The sequence below is a fragment of the Trichechus manatus genome, unplaced genomic scaffold (genome assembly GCF_000243295.1).
Source record: "Trichechus manatus latirostris isolate Lorelei unplaced genomic scaffold, TriManLat1.0 scaffold00041, whole genome shotgun sequence".
In the NCBI taxonomy this organism is placed as follows: Eukaryota; Metazoa; Chordata; class Mammalia; order Sirenia; family Trichechidae; genus Trichechus; species Trichechus manatus.
This window is the reverse complement of record NW_004443977.1, coordinates 336,352-354,561: the sequence shown is the minus strand read 5'-3', so window position 1 is coordinate 354,561 and position 18,210 is coordinate 336,352. Positions and strand designations below refer to the sequence as shown.

The following is an 18,210-nucleotide window of genomic DNA, read 5'->3' as shown; positions in this document are numbered from 1 at the left end:
TGGGCAAATCTGCTGCAAAAGAACTCTTTAAAGTGTTAAAAAGCAAAGATGTCACTTGAAGGACTAAAGTGTGCCTGACCCAAGCCATGGTATTTTCAATCACCTCATAAGCCTGGGAAAGCTGGACAATGAATAAGGAAGACCAAACAAGAAGAATTGATTCATTTGAATTATGTTGTTGGCGAAGAATACTGAATATACCATAGACTGCCAGAAGAATGAACAAATCTGTCTTGGAAGAAGTACAGCCAGAATGCTCCTTAGAAGTGAGGATGGCAAGACTTGTTCTCATGTACTTTGGACATTTATCAGGAGATACCATTCCCTGGAGAAGGACGTCATGCTTGGTAAAGTAGAGGGTCAGCGAAAAAGAGGAAGACCCTCAGTGAGATAGACTGACACAGTGGCTGCAGCAATGGGCTCAAACATAGCAACGATTGTGAGGATGGCACAGGACTGGGAGGTATTTCATTCTGTTGTATATAGGGTCGCTATGAGTCAGAACTGACTCGACAGCACCTAACAACAACAACAAATAAGAAGAATGGCAGGGTATATGTTGAAATAAGTTTACTAACGAACACATTCAGTTTCAGGAACCTACTGGGCCCAAGTGGAGCCACCTGGCTGGCAGTGGGGTATATGAGTCTGATTATCAGGGAAGAGGTCCAAGACAGAGATACAGATTTGGGAGTTGTCAGTATACAGATAGTTGCTGAAGCTTTGAAAATGGACATGAGTAACCAGAACAAGTATGTACAGAAAAATGAGTCACATATCCTAGCAAAACACTGAGCACGGAAGGGGCTGGGGGGGATGCTAAAATTTAAGCTAGTAATCAAGCATTTGCTAATCAAATCCCTTATTATTTCATTCATTAAGCGAATCTGGTCTTTATCCATTTGGATACTATAAAAATTGGTTCACCAGCCCATATAAACTTTATGGTTACATAAAAGGCAAAATCCTTGATCAATGTTATATCAAAAAGTGTATAAGGCCCCCACACCCCAAAAATATACAGGATAAAGTTCTTTTACTCCCTCACTTTAATAGCTTTATTTGTGTAAAGCCCAATTATAAATCAATACAATATTTACAGCTATTTTTTAATCACAGATATTTCATTTCTTCATACGGAGCCATAATGTCTGACTGATATTATATATTACATTTACAAGGTCAGCTCAAATGAATGTGTATCTGTACAATTATGTACAATCCTGGTTAAAATACTTCAACCTTTTTGAAGCAGCTAGTCAAATTTGAACAAAAAATATAATAAAAACTAATTTATTTGTGAAAATCCTTGGATTTGAAAGCATTTATTGTTTTTTGTCCTACAGTTAATATAGAAAGCCCTGACCAAACTCATGCATAATCTTTCTAGTTTGTTCCCATGTGGCACTGACTGCCTGCAACGTACTAAAAGACCTCTGTTTTGATTCATAAAACCACATGAATTGAAATGTAACTCATGCCAGCAATGTATTTCAATTTACAGTCATGCTATGATATTGAAGCATTGACTTCCTAAGTTCCATGCACAGTTATCTTCTGATTTGGATTCAGTCCCAGCAGAATTGAAAGTCTGCTCCTCAATTAATTCAACTGCCCGGAGTACTAGACAATCCGTGGGTTGTGTCCATTTAGTTCCTTGTAAATCACTTTCCTCCCAGTCTTTCAGTTCATCATTCGTGACTTGTGCATAGTAGAAAATCTCCCCAAACCCTTTCTTACTCTGATTGCACTGGGCATTGTCTGAAAGGAATGGCTCTCATTATTCCCCTTTGATAATTTACATTTTAATTCTGGTTCCAAAACAGCTGGCCTCCGCTTTGAAAAACAGTACAATAAATCCTTTGGGCACAACTCCTTCATTTGCCCTTCCTTTTCCAAAGCATCATGTCTTCCAAAGGACTTACATTTCAAGTGGAAAACATTCTCAGAGAATTTAAATGGACATTTGTAGATCATCTGCTGATGACAAGAAATTTAAATGAGAAATGTTTTATCCATACAATTTCTGATGGATCATTTTAAGACTTATTATACAAAGAAAATACAGAATTATAAATAAATATATATACATATACATACATATATATGCATATATATAAATATATGCATACACATATATTAGTGAAAAAAAACATTTTATTGCCTTTCTAATGCAACATATTTTTTTCAAAAACAACTTTGTCCTTTTTAATTTTTAAAATCCATACCAGCTATGGGAAGGAAAATATAATCTACAAAGTGTATGGACTTGTATCAACCTTTTCCCAAAGCTTTGCCTCAGTTTCACCTTCCCAAAGGTTCTGAATATTAGTATCACTCATTTTAACACATAATCACATTATGTTTGGCTCTTATTTAAGGGTTTCACATATATGTTTCCTCCCACAAGTATTTTAAATGGGTAGATTAGTGTTAAGTGTTTATTTATAGACTCTTTAAGTTACCAAAAAGTCCCTGGGTGGCACAAGCAGTTCAAAACCACTCAGAGGCACCTTGGAAGACATGCCTGCACACATACGGTCGCCAAGAGTCGGGTCGACTCAACAGCAACCAACAACAACAGCAGGTTCGAACCCACTCAGTGGCACCACAGAAGAAAAGGCCTGGAGATCTGTTTCTGTTAAGATTACAGCCAAGAAAACCAAATGGAGCAATTCTACTCCGTAACACATGGGGTCACCATGACTCAGAATCAACTCTACAACAAGTAACAACAAAAAATCCGAGACCACCCACCCATTTACCGTTCTTCTCCAAAAGGAACTTTTCACTGCAGTCAATCTGGTTTGCCTTGCTCATTGTCACTTCAGTCCTTTCCTTTTGCCATTGTCCTACCTGGAGTGCTTTTCCAAACCCAGCAACTTATGCAGCCACTCTACATCCTATTTTCCACATGAAGTCTTTTGCTGTCAGGTCAGTACATGGTGACTAATCTGCCTCCTCTGAATTATAGTACTTATAGGACATACTATTCATTAGGGATTAAATTTTATCTCCCAAAAATGTGTGTTGTAAATCATAACCCCTATGCCTGTGGGTATACTCCCATTTGGTAATGAGTTCTTTGTTATGTTAAAGAGTCAGGATTAATGTAGGTTGTATCTTGAGTCAATCTCTTTTGAGATGTAAGGGATTGAACAAGGGAGGAAAGGAATTCTGGGGTAAGATGGGTGCCAAGACACATGGAGATCTCCAAGGAACCAGGAAGCAGAAGCTGAAGAGATAAGGACCTTCCTCCAGAGCCAACAGAGAAAGACTTCCCGTAGAGGTGACACCCTGAATTCGGACTTCTATCCTTCTAAACTCTGAGAAAATAAATTTCTGTGTGTTAAAGCCATCTATCTGTGATATTTCTGTTATAGCAGTACTAAATAACTAAGACCGAATTTGGTACAGAGAAGTGGGGGGTGCTGCTCTAACAAATACCTACAATATGGAAGTAGTTTCGGAATTGGGTAATGGGTAGAGGCTGGAAGAGTTTGCCCCCTAAGGTTTCCAAGGAGTGGCTAGTGGATTCGAACTGCCCATCTTTCGGTTAGCAGCTGAATGCTCAACCACTTCGCCACAGGGGCCCTGACAGTAAAAGCCTAGATTACCTTGAAGAGTCTGCTGGTAGAATTACGGACACCAAAGGCAATCATGGTGAGGGCTCAGAAGGAAGCGAACAGAGCTAGAGAGAAAATCTTTATTAGAGAATACATACAGCATGAGCAACAGAATGTTGCTAGAAATGTGGATATTAATTATGCTTCTGGTGAGACTTTAAAAGAAAATGATGAATATGTGATTGGACAATGGAGAAAGGGCGATGCTTTTTATGCAGTGGCAAAGAACTTGTGTGAATTATGTCAAAATGTTTGGTGGAAGGTAGAACTTGTAAGTGATAAAGTTGGATATCTAACTGAGGAAATTTCTAAGCAAGATCTTAAAGGGGCTTCATGGTTTCTTTTCCACTGAGAGTAAAATGCAAGAGGAAAGAGATGGACTTAAATATGAACTGTGCAAAATGAAAGCAAAACTTAACAATTTGGAAAATTCTGTTATACAAACTAAGGACACATATCCTAGAATGTTACCAAGGATGTGGCTATACAATCTTCTGTTAAAGAGATTAAGCCTGTGACTGATGGATCTAACCAGCTACCAAAGCAGAAAACCCATGAGCTTAGACTGAAAGGGAATTCTACAGGTAGGGAACAGGCCAAAGGAGATACATCTGTTGTCCTCCAGGAAAAGAAAAGGACCATCCCTGGAGTAGCTTGGGGATCAGCGGAACTGTTGGAAGGAGCACAGGAAGCAGGGCCTTCTCAGTTTCCAAGGGTTGGGCCACAGCCTCCTAGGTCTCAAACAGTCGGATCTTCTTAACGTGTGCCAGGGGGATGGGGCCACTGCCCAAAGCTGAGGGGGCAGGGCTGCCATACCGAAAGGGCAGAGGAATGGGACCTGTGGGGGGCTGAGCGGGTTAGGGTCGCCACTCAGATGGACTAAGAGAATGGGGGGGCCCCAAAGCTGAGGGAGCAGAGTTGCCATCCCAGAGGGCCTGGACAGCAGAGCTGAAGCCCAAGGTCGAGGGGCCTCCACCCAGAATCCAGAGGGCTTGGCGAACACTCAGACAGCCTCAGAGAAGAGAGGATTATTTTCAGTCCTTGAGAGCTAACGTAATTGTTCTGCTAGGTGTTGGGCTTGCTTGGTGCCTGTTATCCCTTCTTTCCCTCCAATTTCTCCCATTTGTAATTGAAATGTTTACCTCGTGCCTCTTTCACCATTGTACTTTGGAAACAGGTAGATTGTATTCTAGATTTCACAGGTTCACAGATGAAGAGGAATTTTGCCTCAGAATGGAATATGCCTAAAGTCTCACCCATATTTCATTTAGATGTTTCAGAAGATGAGATTTTAGACTCAGAGTTGATTTAAGACTTTTGGAATGATATGAAGGGATGAATGTGTTTTGCATGTAGCAAGGACATGAATTTTGGGGGCCAAAGGGAAAGAGAGGTGCCAAGCCACATGAAGATCACCCAGGAGCATAAATTCAAAGAGACAAGGACCTTCCTCCAGAGCCGACAAGGAAAGGAAGTCTTCCCTTAGAGCTGGTGCCCTGAATTCGGACTTCTAGCCTCCTAAACTGTTAGAAAATAAATTTCTTAAAGCCATCCACTTGTGGTATTTCTGTTGTAGCAGCACTAGATAACTAAGACATTATTCTTTACCATTTATCTTACTGAGCATTAAATTCTCTTTAATATTATTATTATATCTTGGGTCTCACATATTATATATTTTATTATTAACACAAGCATGGTTGTATACATAGGAGGAAATTAATTCCTTTCTTGTTTCTTTTTAAAGTCTCTTCATTAATCCTTTGAAATGAGTTGAAATCAACTCAACGCCAACAGGTTTAGTTTTTTTTGGTTTTTCATGTTTAGTGACTTCTCAATATTAAAAAGTCCATATTTGAATATAATTCCAAGAACACTATTCAGAATTTCATATATATATTTGAATTAGTGTTGGTTTGTTATTCATATTTTTTGTTGAATAATTTCAAGTCTGGGAGAGATTTTTTTTTTTTCACATTAAAGCAATTTATATCACAAATCAATCCTTAAGACAAAACCAAATGGAAGTGAGGGAAAATAACTTGAAGAGAAATCCACAGCAATTAAATACTTCATTATGTAATAAAAATACTAATTTCTTTTATATTCTGTGATATTTGAAAATGTCCTGTAAATAACATTACATGAAGGAATAAAAAAATTAGTATTTTTGTTTTCTATCGAGAAAATACCTAGAAGAAAAATAAACAGCTTTGAATTATGCAAAAATATAATCAAACTCTGTTTAATGTTAAGTTCAACAGAGCATTACACTAACTCTATATCTGAAAAGGGCATTAAATATTTTAGTCTAAGCAATATATATGCATATGCATGTGCATGAAGAGATACACTGATGATTAATTTCACAGATAATCCAAGATCACCATGAAATCGGATTGGCTCATTTACCAAATTCTAAAGAGATTTAGGAGCACGACCTCTAAGGGGCAAAATGTGTGGTGCATTGTTATGTATTTATACATTTCAATGCCATGTTGTTTGCTGTCTGCACCTGAGCTTGTTTACAACTAAAGTTGCTGCGAGAAAATAAGACAAAACGCACACTCATATTGAAAGTGGAAGAATTTTCGGGATTATATTTCTCATATATGGATAAGTACTTTCCCCAATTTAGTTGTTTTTTAAATTAATTTTTCTTTCAGGTCCCTGTTGGCTTATTAAAAAAATATCCATCTTCTTCAGAAAAGTAAAAATATTAATACATAGAAATAACTTGCCTTAGGTTCAAAAAGACTATAGGGGACTAAAACTACTTATACATGTAATTCTCCAGAATCCAAAGAAAATGACAGAATTTGGGTTACCTTTATTTACAGCATTATATCAGATTGGGTTACTCAAAATTTAACCTTGTCTTCACCACTGATTTCTGATTTTCTAAATTATTTCTCTCTTGTGATTTAACACATTAGTGAATAAGATACAGATATATCCAGAGGGATTTAGAAGATATAATTAAGCTTTGAAAGCTTTTATGAGAGTCTCAAATACTTTCTGCTCCTACTCAAAATTGGAAACCCTAGTGGAATAGTGGTTAAGAGTTTGGCTGCTAACCAAAAGGTTGGCAGTTCAAATCTACCAGGTGCTCCTTAGAAACCCTATGGGGCAGTTCTCCTCTGTCCTATAGGGTCGCTATGAGTTGGAAAAGATTCAACAGCAATGGGTTTTTTTTTTTGTTGTTGTTGTTGTTGTTTTTTAACCTCAAAATTAGAGTATAATGCAAATTAAATAAAAGTCAACCTCTTTATCATAGTCAAGAGGACCTCCATGACCTGGACCTGCCCTCCACTCTGTTCTCCTGTTTTACCACCCTCCACCATGTTCATTAGACTCCAATACTATTAGCTTGTTATCTGTTTCTCAGATATGCCATGCTTCTTCCTGACTCAAGGCCTTCACCTTTGCTGTTTCCGCTGGCTTGAAAACTCTTCCTCCAGATATTAATAGGGCTGGCTACTTCACAGAGACCTGGTGGCACAGCAGTTAAGAGCTCAGCTACTAACTAAAAAGTCAGCAGTTTGAATCCACCAGTCACTCTTTGAAACCCTATGGGGCAGTTCTACTCTGTCCTTTAGGGTCACTGTGAGTCGGAATCAGCTCGACAGCAACAGGTTTGGTTTTTTGGTTGGCTACTTCACATTAGTCACGTCTCCAAAGGGAGCGTATCCCATCTGTTATGATTGAATTGTGTCCCACAAAAAGATATCTTGAAGGCCTAATCCCAGTACCTGTGAAAGTGACCTTGTTTGGGAACAGATTCTTTCTTTGAAGGTGTTGTCAGTTAAGCTATGGAGGTCATAACGGAGTAGAGTGGGTCCTAATCCTTTCTGAGTGGCTTCTTATAAAAAAGAACAGATGTGGAGACAGTCACACAGGGGGCCACATGAGATACATCTATGAGCTAGGCAATGCCAAGAGATACCTGGGGCTGCCAGAAGCTGGAAGAGACAAGAACACCATCCCAATCAGTCTCTACCATATGATTTTGTTTTACATTCCTTACAGGATTTATTTGTGTTTGAAATTTTCATTCACTTATTGTTTTACTTGTTAATTTCTGTCTTCTGCTAACAGACTGTAAACTCCATCAGGGCTGGAATCCACATGGCTTGTCACAATATCCTTCACACTTACAAAAATGTCTGTTGTTTATTAGGGGTCCAATAACTATTAGCTAAATACATAAATCATGGACCATGGTGTTATAAATACTTGAGGTTAACTAAACCAAAAAAAAACTTGTTGTCGTCGAGTTGATTCGGACTCATAGCAACCTTATAGAACAGAGTAGAACCGTCCCATAGGGTTTCCAAGGAGAGGCTCGTGGGTTCAGACTGCCAACCTTTTGGTTAGCAGTCGATCTTTTAACCACTGCACCACCAGGGCTCCTAGCCTGATATTTAAATGGAAGAGAAATAGAGAGAGTGAGTCCTTCTCAAATAAGTGCATAATTTACTAAAATGTATTATTCAATTTTTTACAGACTTTAGATATCCAGAGTATGGAATTCAATAAACCACATCTAAGAATAAGAGCAAAGAATATCTTATTTTAAAAAGCTCTGTACTCAGTAAGTGTATATTTCTGATGTGCAATTAAAATGGCTTTTTTTCCTGTATTTATGGTTTAAAATAAACAAACAAACAACAAAAAAAACACTTCAAGGGAATAAAATATGCCCATCCCATTCTTTCACCAATGTGCATGGAAAACATTATAATATGGTTAATATGCTCAACTGCTAACCAAAAGGTTGGAGGTTCAAATCTACCCACAGGTACCTCTGAAGAAAGGCCTGGCAATCTAATTCTGAAAAATCAGTCATTGAAAACCCTATGGAGCACATTTCTACTCTGACCCACATAGGTCACCAGCAATCAGAATCAACTTGACACCAACTTTTTTTTTTAATATAATTTATTTTATTTGTTGTTGTTGAGAATACACACAGAACATACACAAATTCAACAATTTCTACATGTGCAATTCAGTGACATTGATTACATTCTTCGAGTTGTGCGACACTTCTCACCCTACTTTCCAAAATTGTTCCTCCCTCATTAACCTAAACTCACTGTTTACCCTAAGCTTCCTTTCTAATCTTTCCAGTGAGAAAGACGTGGCAGTCTGCTTCCGTAGAGATTTACAGCCTTGGAAACTCTATGGGGTTGCTATGAGTTGGAATCAATAGTGGGTTTGGTTTGAGGTTTTGTTGTCAATTTTATGCCATATTGATAGTTCTTCAAAAGAGCACTGATATTCAAGGTAAGCATTCTTTACTAAAAGCAACTGGTTTTTTTAATATTCTATCTACTTAGTAATAAAACAGCCATTCCAATTCTGATGGGTAACTAAACATGCTCAGCTAAAGAATTAGGACATACTCCATGACATTCTCTATCAGAAGGGTGACAGTAGAATTCTTTCACTCCCTAGACAGTGGTACAGTTTAAATTTTTAGTGATTAGGTATATGTTTCTCTTTAAATGTTTAAGAATGGTTTCTACTTAATTTCTTTCCTCCAAGATACTCTCATGCCTTTGAAATATTTGTCAACTCAAGACTCTACAATGCCTAAGCAGCGTGGGTGCAGGTGAATCACTACTGAACACAGTAACCATGGCAACACCTAATTCCCATTTAATTTGCTGTCTCACTGGAAGAAGCGAAAAACAAGGGGGATAGAGAGCTGCAGGCAGAGAACCAGGAAGACATACAGAGTAGGAAGGTAAGCGAGAAACGCACAAACAGAGGCCCACAGCCTTTCCTAGATTACTTCCTTTAGCCAAAAAATGTTAAAGCTGGAGGAAACACAAAAGGGAAGCTGTTTTTTAGAAAATTTTATGGTGCTATAGGTCAGAAAAAAGTTTCAACCTGGCTATTTTTGTTGAATTTTCCTTGTACGCAGGACCAAATTTAAACACAGACTCAATCACGCTGGAGGCATCAGTATGGATAATTCAAGCTCAGTGAAAAGCTCTTTGGTTTACCAGATCCCTTGAGACTGGGCACACATCCCCAGAAAGGTTAAACCTCAGTCCTAAGAGAGCTAAGCCACAGAAATTGCCCAGCAGCTGCAGCCTTATAAGGATTTCCTGACTCAGATTCAGTCCCGCCCACCTATGTAACTTGTTGGAATGGCCCTAGAATTCTGAATCCCTCCCTCTTTAACAGCCATGTGAAAGTTACAGTTGAGTCACAAAGGTGGGCAAGAATGACTATCACTTCACTCCACCTTTAGCTCAGAGAAGAAAAATATAAACAGAATAGGGAATGGAGAGCCAGAGTGAGATGGTTGTTGCTGGCATCCATATCAAACACCAAGGCTGAGACTGAATAACTGGGTCTCAGGCCTGGTTTCATTACTAACCTCATACCTTAGGTAAGTCACTTAACCTCTCATTGTCCCAATTCACTTACACGTACATTAGATTTTCATCCTGCTAAGGTTCCTCTTCCCCATCAAAAAATCCTCTAATTCATATGTAATTATAAAGTGTTGAGAATAGATGCCCCTTCTGTCATGAGGCAGAGACACAGAAGTAAAGACTACATTTAATGACATTTTATGTTTCCAGAAGAGTAAGCAGACAATTCTTCTAAGCCATTAAATTAATACAAAGAGCTATTCTATTATACAGACTATAAATATATTAGGAAGCAAAGGAGAAGACTTTATTTAATATTAGTTAACTCATTTTCAATAACAGTTTCTGTTGTTGTTGTTCTTTTGTTTTTTAATGAAAAACTTCACTTTCTTAATTACCTTTTGGGAAGGGGCTGAAATAGGGCAGTGAGAATACCCAGGATTGTATAAAGCTCTTATAACTTTCAATTATGATATGGACCACCACTATTTAATGTGGTCCTACTCAAAGCAAGACAAAACAAAAATCATGACATTAGTGACTGAGTTTGAAACCTATAAGAACTTAAAAAAAAAAAAATCCACAGTTTCACCAAAGGCCACTTAATGCACTATACTGTTGTTGTGTGCCGTGGAGTAAATTCCAACCCATAGTAGGACAGAGCAGACCTGCCCCATAGGGTTTCCTAAGCTGTAATCTTTATGCGAGCAGATAGCCAGGTCTTTTCTCCCTTGGAGCCGCTGGTGGGTTTGAACTGATGACCTTTGGGTTAGCAGCCGAGCGCTTAATCATTACACCACCAGGGCTCTTCGTGGAACATCACTGTAGAACTTTTAATTTTCTTTAATCAAATTGACTGCATAACAATTTGATCTCCACTGGGGGAAGAAAAACATATATATAAAAGGCTAACTCTGCCTTCAAGTATCATGACATCTCTCCCACCCCCAATGCCACCACCACCACCACCATATAAGCCCTTTGTGGAAGCCAAGGTAGACAAGTTTGGTTGCTGAATTAGTTGTTACAGGTAATGAGTTTTCATATTCTTGTCCACTGAGCAGAGAAACGATATGCTACAGATGGCAAATAATTGTTTAAATAACTAATAAGTAAGTGTAGCTACTTAAAGAATCAGATGTTTCCTAGCTACACTACATGACATTTAAATTAAAAAATGCAAAACAATTCTAAAGCCTCTTTTGCTTGTTTAGTTTACAGAGTGGACAAAAAGAATGTGGCATCTCATATAAACACCGATAAAAAATAGGCAGCATTTTGTTTAAAATATTGCTCTACTCAAAATGTATAATCTTAAAGACTAAATTACAATTTTGAGAGGCACAATATCCAAGTAAAATAGTAAATTTTCACACCTAAGTATTATTTAATTTCCTTAATGCTATTGAAAATGATGCCACATCATACTTAACTAGTCAATAAAACTGAGAAACATCTTTCATACCAATTCATTATAGAATTTCACTGCAGTCCATTAGCAATACAACACACTAGCCATCTATAAATCCACTAAGAAATAAATGTAAAGGGTTTATACTGACATGAGTATTTTCCCTCAAACAAACAGTCTGTGTTTTTACTTGTGAGTTTGCTTTAAATTTAAAGGATTCACAGTTATGTGGTGAAATATACTCATGGATATCCAAGCACTGTGCATTTTGGTAATTTTGAGGTAGATTCAAGATGGCTGAAGATGATGTTGTACAGAGTAATGCAATTAGGAATATTACATTTAAATCTAAATTAATGTGGATCAGCCCTGATTGATCATATAGTAGTTGATACTCAATTTATTAGTTATACATCTGTGGAGTCAGTTAACTAGCTTAACATATAGACAAATGACTGCCTGACACGTAATGACATTGACTAGTTAATTAAAAAAAAAAAAAACATTTTATTTGATAGCTTGTAAATAAAATAATAAAAACTCAGTTTGTTAACCCAATTTTTTACTTTGAAAAAAATAGTTGTATATGTTTAGCTGTACCATTTTTGCTTGCAGAAAATTTTAAACTAAAGGTTAATGAGGACACACAGTTTGAGACAAGCAATAAGGGAACTTGGATAAACTTGGGTACAAATTAATGGGAAGAAATAAGGCATTAGCTTTTCTTTTTGATTCAGAAAGGCTTTCTAGAGGTAGGAAGCCTCATCAAGGACTGGTATACAAGGAAACGATTGTTCTGGGTTTTGAGGATATAAAGGGCAAGTTCAAAGTAAAAGCTAATATAGGGATGGAGCTCTGAGAAGTTAGATGAAATCGCGTGCTAGTTGAGAAATTTAGATATAATGGGAAATAAGAGTTCAATAAAAATAACAGGCTACATTATCATTTGTCTAATGATCAATGATTTTTTGTGAAAACAAATTGAAAGGAAAGAACAAAGGAAGAGAAAAGAAAGAAGGGGAAAAGGGGAGGAAGGGAGGGAGGCAAGAAGAAAGTCCGAAAAGAAGAAAAGGAAGGAGGGAAGGAAAAAGGCAAGCTGTGTGATTTTATAAGTAAATGTTATTTGTCTATTTGTAAAAGGCTTATTAACATAACAAAAGGGTTGGAATCTACTCCACAGAAATGGGTTTGTTTTTCTTTTTTAAATATGTTTTAGGGAGCCCTGGTGGTACAGTGGTTAAAGCTCTCGGCTGCTAACCAAAAGGTCAGCAGTATGAAACCACCAGCCGCCCCGCGGGAGAAAGATGTGGCAGTCTGCTTCCATAAAGATTTACAGCCTTGGAAACTCTACAGGGCAGTTCTACCCTGTCCTATAGAGTCGCCATGAGTCAGAATTGACTCATCAGCAGTGGGTTTTAGTATATTTTAATAGAAAACAAATTGTTCAAACTTTCCCCAAAGTCCACAATAATAAACTTAACAATAGACTTAAAGAGGAAAACCTGAGCTCTCTATTTTGTCTAAATTTCCATAGGCTTTTACTAAAACGTGTAAGTGAAAAGGATCATAAAGTACTACCCCTCAAAGGAAAATCTGTCTTTCTTGAACAAGAAAGATTAGATTCAAAGTGTTTTTCATAAAAAGTCAACTAATCATATTCACATTGTTTAAAATTTTTAATTCACTACAGAAGTGCCTCCCATGAGCATCCTGTATAATCTTTACAAGGAAACACTCATGGCCTTAGTTCAAAGGAATGGCAGGGGAGGGATGGGGACAAAATATTTTGTCAAGGTAGACAAACAACAGATTTCTTCCCACTCCACCCACTCAGAAAAAGCCTCATCTCTATGGCTCTGCCTCATCGTCTTCCTACACGGACAACTATTACCAGCTGAGCATTTGCTTTTGTTCCTCATCACCCTCTACCCCTCCCCACCCACCCAAATTTTCACACACACCATCTCCCATGATTATGGTCCTTTGTGTAGCAGTTCTTAATTTACAGTTCTTCCGATGCTTTTGGTGCCTGGAATCAATTCCAGGGACTGATAATTCCTTAAGAATATCAAAAGTTGTTTCTCAGAATATTCTGAGTTGGAAATTCCATGTATTTTCCAGCATTTAACGACATGACCTTTTACAGCTTTCTTTATGTGTATATAAGGGAAGCATTTGAGAGACTATTAGTACTTGCATTATGTCTGGATATACCAAAAGCAAAACTAAACTCATTGCCATTGAGTCGATTCCAACTCACAGCAATCCCATGTGTTACATACGGAGTAGAACTGAGCTCCATAGGATTTTCTTGGCTGTAATCTTTATGGAGGCAGCCCTGGTAGCACAGTGGTTAAGACATCAGCTGCTAACCAAAAGGCCCGCAGTTCAAATTCACCAGCTGCTCCATGGAAACCCTATGGGGAAGTTCTACTTTGTCCTAGAGGGTCACTATGAGTCAGAACGACTCAATGGCATCGGGTTTGTTATGTTTTAATCTTACGGAAGCAGATTGCCAGGACTTTCATCTGAGGTGCTGATAGGAGGGTTCAAACTGCCAACCTTTTGGTTAGCAGTCCAACACAAACAGTTACACACACACTCAAAGACAGTTATACACTATTATTTATAATTATATGTCAACAGTAAAAAAAAAAAAAAAGTTATATTTTATCACTCCCTAATTTTCTTTTTAAAAAAAGGTATACGTGGAACAAAGAGACATTCATATGATTACTGCATAAAAGCTTGTCTATGAGATGCTGGGACATTGCCTCTGTGTCCAAATGCAGTCTCTAGCACTTGCGTGTCATATCTGAAATGCAATAGCTACTCATTTGTATGCTACATCTTATTCTCCATTATAAAAGAAACAAATTACTCCAGCTTTATTGTAAATTCCTTAAAGCCAGAGACCCTGTTGGCTATGTCTTTTGTTATCTCCCCCACATAGGTCCCAGTATGATATCTTGCATCCAGTAGAAATTTAACGGATGTATAATGAATAAATAAATAAATGGGAATAAACGCTCTCCTAAATAAAAGGTAAAGGCTAAATCTGTGTCAAGAGAGTAACAGAGTGGAAGCCAAAAGACCTAGACAACAGTAAGCCTAACATTCAAATGTGCAACTAAAAAGAATGGTATGAAGGAAGAAAAAAAAAATCAGTGAAATGATCAAAATATTGTCCACAGATGAAAAGGAAGGCCTAGATTATGTAGATTGAAGCAATAGTAATATTAAAGCACAGAGAGAATCAAAGTACTAAAAAGAATTAACACATCTGAGAGAAACAGATATGACCCAAAGAGCTTATTAGCATCTTTAATTGATGTATCAGACATGAAAGAGAGGTTGGGATTGTTTTAGAACTGTTATTTTCAGGTTCATGCATTTACTAGTGACTTACCTAATGGCTACTTTTAATATTAAGGAGTATAGTATTGATCTGGGTATGATGTTATCATCAACTGTAACTATTATTAGACTCTTTATCTTACTGTCAAGTGGAAATTAAGCACTGAAAAAAGTTCAATAATCAGAGTAATCAACTTGAATATTAAAATCACCAAGTGGGTTTCCTAGGTCATATGGACTTCAGTGAATAATTTAGGGATAGACATATTGTCACTTATGCATCAAAGTGAAGGTAATAACCATTTTAAGTGCCAAAAGCACAACTATATTTCCCAAAAGCATAGCAATCCAGTCTGTTATGTAATTTATAGCTAGCAAAACTCAACACAAACTATAGCGGGTCGTAAGAAAACATGCAAAAATACACCAACAAGCATTTTTCCTCCTCCTCCCTTCTGACGTGCAGAAAACTTGCAAATTGATTTAAACCAAAAGTGGTAAAGGAATGAAATTATTCCTTCAGGCTTAGAGGATTCTGTGCCAAATTTCATTTCTGGCTGCATATTTCTGGCCAAGTTCAAGATCCCTGAAAAGAAATACATGAAAGAGAAAACATCCCTTTAACCTCAGCAGAGCAACATTAGTAGAGGCTGCTCTGGGCAGAGAAGGGCTTTTCCTTTGAGATGGGTGTGCTCCTGGTGTTGGGTTTCCACTGAGAGGATGTCTGCTCTCTCAAAGAATCTGAAGTACCTGCTATGATGAGGTAATGGCTGTACCAGTTTCACTGGGTCTTGCTCTCTCAGCACATTCTTTCTCCCTCTCCTCCCTGAGAAGGTGCTGTAAACAAGTCATCCAGAGAGAGAACTGCTGCAGAGAAGGAACAAATCCTGAGTTCGAAATTCCTGAGAACACTGGCTGTGCTTTTGGTAGCCTAGAAATAACCAGAAGCTTAAAGGAGCACAGTCAGGAAGAAACAGGTTATTTGCCCAGAAGGAAAAAAAATACACATATATAAGTATATATATATGAGAGGAGAGAAACAGAAAAGGAAATTTCATGCAATCAAAATCTCATTTTTTTAAAAATAAGCTCATTTTTCAAATTACTTATATCTCCAGGTGTATGTGTTAAGCAATTTTCTCTTACAGGAAAAAAAAAAAAACCTTTGGGAAATTAAATAAAATTATAGAAAACTGTGAAATATTAAAAATTTAAATTAAATCAACCATGAACAAATAAACGGCATGTACCACTGATCCTAAAGGCACAATGGCTCTGACATTACATAAATCATGAGTACAGATGTAAACCTATGATAATCAGATAAAATTCCCAGGATATATTACAATGCACTCATTCACACACACACACACACACACACACACACACACACACACGCACAGTATTTTTTGTTTATTAAAAACTGCCTTTCACCTTTTTTTGGAGGAGGGGTTTTGTGTGTATGTGTTGAGGTGATTGAAATATCCATGATTTACAAATTCATAAGGATTCCTATCAAAATACAGACATCTATCGCCCAGTTAAACTGGTGTTTTGTGTCATATTCAGGTAAAAGGCTGCTATCTTCCTCTTGAGCATAAAATCAAAAGCATTCTAAAGAGGTTTTATTTATTCAATCTATTTTCACTGCCAAAAAGACCCTAATTACCTTCAGTAAAATGACAGGGTCACAGAGCTATGCTTTTAAATTGGGCTGGTACCTGCAGCTCAAGCATGGGACGTTTTGCATAACGTGGCTCACATAAAAAGGCTTTGTTCTCCACCGCCTCACTGCGGTTGTAAACCTCAATTTCAGTTTGCAGTTATTTCCTCTCCCGGGCTGATCATCTTAAAATAAATTATACCTTTAGCATTTAAATTAGCTCCTTACCAACGTTCATCAATCCCTTTGTTTCACATTCAAAATTATACACCTCCCAACAATAGTTTTTTGTTTTGCATTACAGATTTCATTCATACCATAATCCCTAAGCTCCCCAAAATGAATTCAAAAGATCTGTCTTTTACATATCCACTCCCTTTTGCAGCATTATGCATACAGTATATTATATGTGTGTGTGTTTGTGCATGTTTGTGTGTATTGCTGTGTATGCATTTAAACAAAAACCTTTACACTGACTCTGTTTTAAAGGGTCTATGTCCTGGAAGCATTATGCTAAGGGCTCATGGCAGATGGCACACAGCAGTTGTCACAAACGGGTTGCTAATGAAAGCTTTTTATTTTCTGACAAAATCCTGAAGGCCTCAGGCCAGGCAGAATAACATCAACTTCCAGTTTTCAAGGATGGTTTTTCTAACTCGAGCCACTTTCCTACCAGCCCCCAAAACACACACTCCCTCTCTCTCTCTCTCTCCTGGGCTCTCGAACACAGTCTTGAAATCTCCATCCTTAAACAAAAGACGAGGTTGGTGAAAGAAAGCAGCCAGCACTGCAGCCCCCTCAAAGCCTTTTGAAAAGAACAGATGGACTGTGGATGCAGCGTTCCAGCCCTATCGTCTAAAAAGAAGAAAAGCCTATGTGTACGGGCAAGCTCAACACGAGTCATTTCTTACTGCCCCACCCTCCAACACCACTAGACATTGGTTCTTCATTTTCTTAAATGCATAAATATTTATCAATCTTCACCTTCCAGCTGTTTCTGGATAAGTACAAGGGAAACGATTTTAAAGTGACAAGATTTCCCTCACTCATTCGTCGATGTGCAGTTCTCTACAGCTGGATGGGACCAAAAAAAAAAAAAAAACACTCCACTCAAATTCCTTTTTTCCATTATCTTTGTATAATGACCCACTCCCAGTCTCTCCACAGCTCAGATAATATTAGCTCTCATTACGCATAACGTAGCCCGAGGTAAGTTTTCTGGCGCTTCAAAGTGGTACCTAAAAAGTCACTCGCTCTTCTACAAGGCTAGAGCCCAGGTACTAGCGCTCTGTGGTGACACCTGGAGAGGCCTGGACTGAAGCTTCCGCCAGGTGGGAGACTGGACATTTGGCCAACCTGTGTCTGTTTCCAAGGCACAGAGGACAAGACAGCCCCCTCCCCACTCCCGTCCCCTTGCAGGCTGAGCTTCGCTTTACTCAGAGACCGAGGGAGAGGAAAGACAGACGTCCTACATAGAGCCAGAGGTGGCGACGGAGCTCTTACCTGGACGCAAACACTGGATGCATCCGCGGTCGCCGCTGCCGCCGCTCCCACACTTGAAGAGAGAAAGCCCTCCGGGGAAGGAGTAAAAGGGGCAGGCGGGGCAGGGGGAGAAGAAAAAGGAGAAGGAGGAAGAGAAAGGAGCAGAAGGGAAGAAAAGGAGGAGAGGATGCTGCTGCTACTGCCGCCGCGGCCGCCCAGCGCCCGCCTAGCCGGAGCGACGCCCGCGCTGGCTCCTAGCTCCGCCGCCCCGCCCCGCCC

At 38.4% G+C, this 18,210-nt stretch overlaps 1 protein-coding gene across 1 annotated transcript in view; it reads right to left on the bottom strand.

The window, feature by feature from the left end:
• MAP2 (microtubule associated protein 2) overlaps window positions 1-18,072 on the bottom strand; it is a 293,387-nt gene extending 275,315 nt beyond the window's left edge. The window contains exon 1 of the mRNA XM_023731221.1: window positions 17,953-18,072. The gene's annotated coding sequence lies outside the window, so the exon portion shown is untranslated. The remainder of the gene's footprint in view (window positions 1-17,952) is intronic.
• Between the last annotated feature and the right edge of the window lie 138 nt (window positions 18,073-18,210).